The sequence below is a fragment of the Podarcis muralis genome, chromosome 11 (assembly GCF_964188315.1).
Source record: "Podarcis muralis chromosome 11, rPodMur119.hap1.1, whole genome shotgun sequence".
Classification (NCBI taxonomy): domain Eukaryota; kingdom Metazoa; phylum Chordata; class Lepidosauria; order Squamata; family Lacertidae; genus Podarcis; species Podarcis muralis.
In genome coordinates this window covers 63,683,960-63,691,433 of record NC_135665.1, presented here as the reverse complement: position 1 = coordinate 63,691,433, position 7,474 = coordinate 63,683,960, and the positions used below count along the sequence as shown (strand labels likewise).

General features: G+C 46.3%; 1 long non-coding RNA gene across 1 annotated transcript; it reads right to left on the bottom strand.

Annotated features, from left to right (window-relative positions):
* Window positions 1-243: 243 nt before the first annotated feature.
* Window positions 244-7,266, bottom strand: LOC114606283 (uncharacterized). Its single transcript, XR_003708816.2, has 2 exons — window positions 7,042-7,266; window positions 244-510 (listed from the first exon to the last, which is right to left on the bottom strand). It is a non-coding gene; the product is annotated as an uncharacterized LOC114606283 (long non-coding RNA).
* Between the last annotated feature and the right edge of the window lie 208 nt (window positions 7,267-7,474).

Genomic DNA, 7,474 nt, shown 5'->3' with positions numbered 1-7,474 from the left:
GCTCATAGCCTCCCACAGTCTCAGGGTTATATGTCACTACAATTTTCATCCAAATGACAGCACACAGGACCAATCAGAGGTTAACGTGCCTTTCTCCCATGGTACCTTGATCTTTGCAAAGCTGCCTACGACAGGATCTGCTGTTTGTCACAGTCTTTCATCTGGATATTGTTTTGTCTCTTTTCTAAAATATACATATATATATATAATGATAATGAAATGTTCTAAGCTGCAACCAACCTGTTCAGTGAATTGTAACTTTTTTAATTTGATGTTCAAGAGTGGTGTATAAAATCAAATGTGTGGATTTGTCTGAAGTGCGAGTTTTTCCGCTGCCACGCTTAACTTGTTGAGGGGACGGTGGTGCACCTCTTTTTATTTCCGGGTGGTGGTTTGCAAACTGCACTGCTTGGCTCCAAATAGATGCTAATTCAATCCAAACAGATGGTTTATTAGGCAGATAGTCTAAAGCAAAGTCTTTTTATTTCCTCAAAAGCTTTCTCTGTACATCTGTGAGGGACATACACACAGAGAGAGAGATTTGCGGAGTTTTCAGAAGCTTCTGGAAAAACCTGACTTGGAACTCACACGTAAGCTTGAGAGAGAGGTAACATCACAGTTACAAAAAAGAGAATACAGTGGTGCCTCGCAAGTCGAAATTAATTCGTTCTGCGAGTTTTTTCGTCTTGCGAAGCACGGTTTCGGAAAAGTTTTGGAAAAGCTTCAAAAATCACCAAAGTCTTCAAAAACCTCAAAAAAGGCTACCACACCGCGTGCTATGAGTTGCTCCTCGGAGTCAAGTCGCAACTTTATTAACAGTTTTAAGAAAAAGGAAACAAACTTGCAAGACGTTTCCGTCTTGCGAAGCAAGCCCATAGGGAAAATCGTCTTGTGAAGCAACTCAAAAAACCAAAAACCCTTTCGTCTTGCGAGTTTTCCGTCTTGCGAGGCATTCGTCTTGCGAGGTACCACTGTAGCCCTTGACAATGTATAATTTGGAAACTGCGTATTTGAAATTGCATGCAGTTTGCATTTTTAATCCTCTTGGAAGCCTGTGGACTGCATGAGGAACCAATGCTATGGGATGCGCAGAGAACTTGGAAGTGTTGCTGCATTAAAGCAGTGAGTGGAGTGGAATGGGGTAAACTAATGACTAATAAAGCCAGAATTGTTTCTGCTGCCTTCTATGTTTGAAAGCAAGATATACCCCATATCAGTCAGTCCAGGTGTTTTCCAGGATCACGTTAAAGTGGCTGTTTGGTGCTTTCCAAAGTAAGGGCTGTAGCTCAGCGATAAAACACATGTGATGCATGCAAGAGTTCCCACGTTCAATCCTTGATATATCTCCAGGTGTGGTTGGAGAAGACTTTCCTGTCTGAGGCCCTGGAGAGCTGTGGTCAAACTCTGGACAATCCTGAACTAACCAGGCGGGTTCCTGTTTGCATGTGACAGAAACAGTAGGTTCTGGGAGTGGGTAACTTGTATGTCGAGGTGGTCAAAACTAAGCATGGCTTTTACACTGCTGGAACAGCTGCTTCTTACTATTAAAATCTGCATACCACCCTGTACCTATAGATGTCAGGGCAGTTCACAACATAAAATTGCAATATAAAAAACACATAAAACTTAATAAAAATAAAACAAAGACAACCCAATAAGAAGTATGCACCTGCCTGGGACATGTGAAAATATTATTATTATTATGAATTTTATATCCCGCCCATCTAGGTAGGCTTCCCCATCCACTCTGGGCGGCTTCCAACAAAATATTAAAATACAGTAATGCATCAAACATTAAAAGCTTCCCTAAACAGGGCTGCCTTCAGATGTCTTCTAAAAGTCTGGTAGTTGTTTTTCTCTTTGACATCTGGTGGGAAGGCGTTCCACAGGGCAGGCGCCACTACCGAGAAGGCCCTCTGCCTGGTTCCCTGTAGCTTTGCTTCTCGCAGAGAGGGAACCGCCAGAAGGCCCTCGGCGCTGGACCTCAGTGTCCGGGCAGAACGATGGGGTGGAGACGCTCCTTCAGATATACTGGACCAAGCCCATTTAGGGCTTTAAAGGTCAGCACCAACACTTTGAATTGTGCTCGGAAACATACTGGGAGCCAATGTAGGTCCTTCAAGACCGGTGTTATATGGTCTCGGCGGCCGCTCCCAGTCACCAGTCCAGCTGCTGCATTCTGTATTAGTTGTAGTTTCCGGGTCACCTTCAAAGTTAGCACACGTAGAGCACATTGCAGTAGTCCTAGCGGGAGATAACCAGATCATGCACCACTCTGGCGAGGCAGTCCGTCTGAATGGTCATTTAACTTGCATCTAAACTTATTAAATAAGGGATGTGGGTGGCGCTGTGGGTTAAACCACATCTCGCTTTATTTTCTCATCTCGCTTTATTGGTCGAAGGAGCCGGCGTACAGCTTCCGGGTCATGTGGCCAGCATGACTAAGCCGCTTCTGGCGAACCAGAGCAGTGCACGGAAACGCCGATTACCTTCCCGCCGGAGCGGTACCTATTTATTTACTTGCACTTGACGTGCTTTCGAACTGCTAGGTTGGCAGGAGCAGGGACCGAGCAACAGGAGCTCACCCAGTCGTGGGGATTCGAACCGCCGACCTTCTGATCGGCAAGTCCTAGACTCTGTGGTTTAACCCACAGTGCCACCCACATCCTTGTTGCACATGCTACTACCCCCCAAAAGTCAACCTAATCCTTTCTACCGTGGCTTGCTCTATAGCAGCCTTTCTCAACCTTGGCTCCCCAGTTGTTGGACTACAACTCCCATCATCCCTGACCGCTGGTCTTGATAGTTGGGGATGATGGGAGTTGTAGTCCAACAATATCTGGGGACGGAATAATAATAATAATAATAATAATAATAATAATAATAATAATTTGTTATTTATACCCCGCCCATCTGGCTGAGTTTCCCCAGCCATTTGGGTGGTTTCCAACTGAGTGTTAAAAACAATACAGCATTACATATTAAAAACTTCCCTAAACAGGGCTGCCTTCAGGTGTCTTTTAAAGAAGGTCGAGAAAGGCTGCTCTATAGTCATTGTTCTCAAGTGCAGTTTGTTTTTTGTTTCTCCCCCATCTCACCTCTCCCTTGAGTAATTGAAGTAGTGTGAACTGAAATCTGGTGAGGGGAAACATTTCTGCATCTTAGTATGGGTATCTCAATAAAGTGCATTTGCACAGTGATCCCAAGTGCTTTTTTTCACCCCTGTTTCTCTATGAGCTTCCCAAGATGCTGGCCATACAGTACTATACTAGAAGATGTGGATGGCATCGAATTATTATTGTGTGCTCTTAAAAAAAAAAGAAACACCATAAAATAAATTGCAGCAGAGCAGAAAACCCAGTGTAAAGTAAAACCTCCACGTTAAAACACCTGAATGGCCTTGCCAAAAAAAAGAAAAAAATGAGTTTTTTATTTGAGAAAATTGGTCCCTGGCAAACCCTTTGGGGGTGCGTGTGCAAATTTCAGAATCAGGGCACCAGAATAGAGAAGGCCTGGTCTGCAGTTACTGCCTGCCTTCCGTCAAATAGCAGGCCTAAAACTGGGTCCGGAGAGGCCGGTCTTAGCATCTAGGCAGGCTCAAGTGCTAAAATGCAAGCCTTCAACCTGTGCCGTTTTTCTTGGCTGTGTGCATAAAGGTCACGCTTCTTGGATTATGGCCTGTTGTGCAAATGTAAAAGGCACAGAGCTTTTGCTGGGCAAAAAGGTGTCAGCTCTATATGGAAGAGGCTGAGAGAGACACTTCTCTGTCTCCTAGGCTGCTAAATCCCAGCATTCACACTGGGTTGGGCAGGTGGCTCCTTCGTACCAGCAAGAAGCGAAGCGGTGACTCACTTTGGCACCAGTGTGGGCAGGCAACTGTCTGCTTCTGCTGATGAGCGAAGGTGCACATGGAGTTCCTTACCTCTGCTTGGCAGGCTGCTGCCCACACAGCATACAAACAGAGAGGGTGGCTTCAGGCATGACAATTCTTTGCACCCAGTCAAACCCATGCTTGTTCGCTGCAGCTACGCATGGCATCTGAAAAGGAGTTTGCAAAGGGATGTGGCTGTCAGGAGTTCAGCCTACACTTGAGTTGGACCGTGGCAGAGACACATGCCCGACTGGCATGTTACCTCCCTCCTGGTCGATCGTTTGGGAGCTTCATAAGCTTTCTTCAGCCCAAACATCACAGCGACTGATGCCAACCGACACCGGCACACTTAGAGATCCGCAGAGTTTTTGCAGTTGCGTAAGAGACCTCAGCAACTCAGCATTTTGGCTAATCTACTTTATTTACATATAAACACACATGGAGCACTGCAATAGTCCCACTTCACGGAACACAGTAACACAAACATCCTGTCTCCATCACTTCCCACTCTGGAGTCAAAACACACACTGTCATGCGATGAACAAAAATCCCATGACCGCAATCATAGATCAGGAATTCTAACAGTGGCCAAAGCTATAGGGGGAGATTCTTTAGAATTCCAGTTGTAGGATCATAGTCCAAATAGGCTAAGTAAGCTGTGTGAGGCCTGTAATACAGGTGTACCTCGCAAGACGAATGCCTTGCCAGACGGAAAACTCGCTAGACGAAATGGTTTTTGGTTTTTTGAGTTGCTTCGCAAGACGATTTTCCCTATGGGCTTGCTTCGCAAGACGGAAACGTCTTGCAAGTTTGTTTCCTTTTTCTTAACACCGTTAATACAGTTGCGACTTGACTTCGAGGAGCAACTCATAGCACGCGGTGTGGTAGCCTTTTTTAAGGTTTTTGAAGACTTTGGTGATTTTTGAAGCTTTTCCAAAACTTTTCCGAAACTGTGCTTCGCAAGACGAAAAAATCGCAAGATGAAAAAACTCGCGGAACGAATTAATTTCGTCTTGCAAGGCACCACTGTAATATCATTTCCTGATTGCTCAGCTATCGCTCAGCATAATCCTCTTTGTAGCATTAAGCAAAATACGAGTTGGGCTTACAACAAAACTTCACAATGTATCCCTAACGTGTAGCTGTAGGCAGCTCCTCCCAGATTCTGTTTTACTCATGAGGAAGGAAAGGTTGATGTGCTGGTGTTTGGAGTAAAAAAAAAATCAACAACAACTCAGCAGAAGTTGGATTTATTAGTGAATCCCTTTTGGGATTTGCAACGTCACATTCGAACCGTGCCTCTCTAGTGTCAGCCTAAAGGCATCTGAAACTGCTGCCAGTTTTGCTCCACAAAAGTAACAGGTCTAGGCCTCTCCGAGACACCCTATACATATGCATATACAAATCTATGCATCACATTTGCTATGTCAAACAATTTAAAAAATGACTTTTGTTAAGACTGCACTCTTCCTTCCAATACCTGGAGCACACCCAAAATCAGTTTCATGGCCCCTAATAATTAAAATTCACAGGGCTGTCTAATTATTGTTTTTAAAAGTAAATGGCACCCTCAAAAAAAAAGGAATAAAATAATTGATATGCTGCCAGTTTGCTGTTACATCACCCATGCGTGACTCAACTTTTAGCATAAACTGGCCACCTGTCTTTTGTAGAAGTCTTGCACAAAATTTGGCCTGTGCAGAATTCCTCTCTGCTCCAAAGTTCTTAGGGAATCAAGGAGCTATAGGGCCTTTGTCCTGGAAAGTGGCAGCCCTGATTCACCTTTTCCAGGAGGTTGTGATGCTGCGACATGGACAAGTGACCCCCAACCGCAGCTCCCACCAGCGTGATGAAGCACTCTCCTCTTCAGCTTCTATCTTTGTTGCTGGGTGCTGGTTGCCAACAAGCCATCTTCATTAGAAGGGGGATGCCAAGTCACGATTAGAAGATGCTAATAATAGTCATTAGCACTGCGCAGATTAAGAGAGCACAGGCACTTGTTTGTAGCAAAGCGTGGCAAAACGGCTCTGAGACCTGCAATTATTCCCCCTCCCTGGTACAGAGACAATGCAAACGAGCAAAGCACAGCGCGTTTAGGCCTGCGTCTCGATTAGCTTGGGTCTCTTTCGCACATCACGCAGCAAAAGAACAGGGCTTGCCATGGTGTGTACAGAGTAAAGAGACACAAGATCCATAGCTTGGTAATGGAGCGTGTATGTGCTTTGAAAGCAGAAAGGCCGGGCCTCACTTAACCAAACCCATCTGCGGAAGTGCAACGCAAGGACGTCTGCTAGTGCAATGGGGTTTCCTCGTCTCTACTCACTCAGCTACTCACTCAGCGCCCCCTTAAATTGGCTCTGGAGGGTGTGGTGGGGCAGCCCCTGAACGCTGCACATGTGGAAGGTGTGCTGCGCTGGTGCTGGCTCGCCAGAGCAGCTTTGTCACGCTGGCCACGTGACCTGGAAGTGTCTCCGGACAGCGCTGGCCCCCGGCCTCTTAAGTGAGATGAGCGCACAACCCTAGAGTCGGACACGACTGGCCCGTACGGGCAGGGGTACCTTTACTTAGCTGTTACTCAGTGAATAAAAAGATCAAAACAACTAAGGACTGCTTTATGTTACCTTATATTATATGTTTATATTAGCCTACATTTATATAACAAGTTCATATTGCATAAAGCATATAATATAATATAATAATAATTTTCATTTATACCCCGCCCTCCCCAGCCAAGGCCGGGCTCAGGGCAGCTAACAAGCAATAATAAAAACAAGTTGGATGAATACAACTTAAAAACAAGATTAAAATACAACATTAAAATATTGAAATATTAAAATGCAGCCTCATCACAGGAGAAAGGAAAAAGAAAAAAGAAATATATATATATATAATACTTTAATATTATATATATATATTATATTAAATATAAATAAATATAAATATATAAAATATATATTATAATATGGAAGAGCAACAAACTTCGCTGCTTGCCTCTTTAAGGACTTTTAAGTATTCCATAGCGAATATAACCCACGGCGGGGCGGCAACGTCACCCTTTCATCTCCGACACGCCCCCTCCCAGGCCGCGCCCCCTCTCATGGTGACGTATGAGGCCCGCAGCGACTACGCCACACGCGCACACTCTCTCCCTCTCTCCTTCTCCTTCTAACCGTAATTGAAGTGCCGCTGGAGGTCACGTGCGAGCGGACGTAGCCCGGCTCCTCCTCCATCTCCTCCGGAGGTAAGAGTCACGTGGGGGAGAAGAGAGCGGCAGCAGAAAAGAAGCTTCTTTCGAGAGCCTTTCTCTCTCTCGCTAGCTCTCTGGGATCACGTGGGAGGGAATGAGCCGGCGTGATTGGCGGGGAGGGCGGGAGACGGCGGTGTGCGTGCGTGCGTTCGTGTGGAGGGGAAGCGGCGTGAGGCTGCCGCCCGCCGTACGGCGCACGCGCGGTGGGGGGGGGGGGGTCGGCGGGAGAGCGCGAGCGCGCGCCTGCAGCCGCGTCACCTGGTGAGGGCGGGGCTGCGCAGGGCCGCAAGGGAGAGACAGAGAGAGAGCGAGAGCGCGCGCGGGAACGCGGGGGCGAGGCGAGGGGAGGGCAGAGG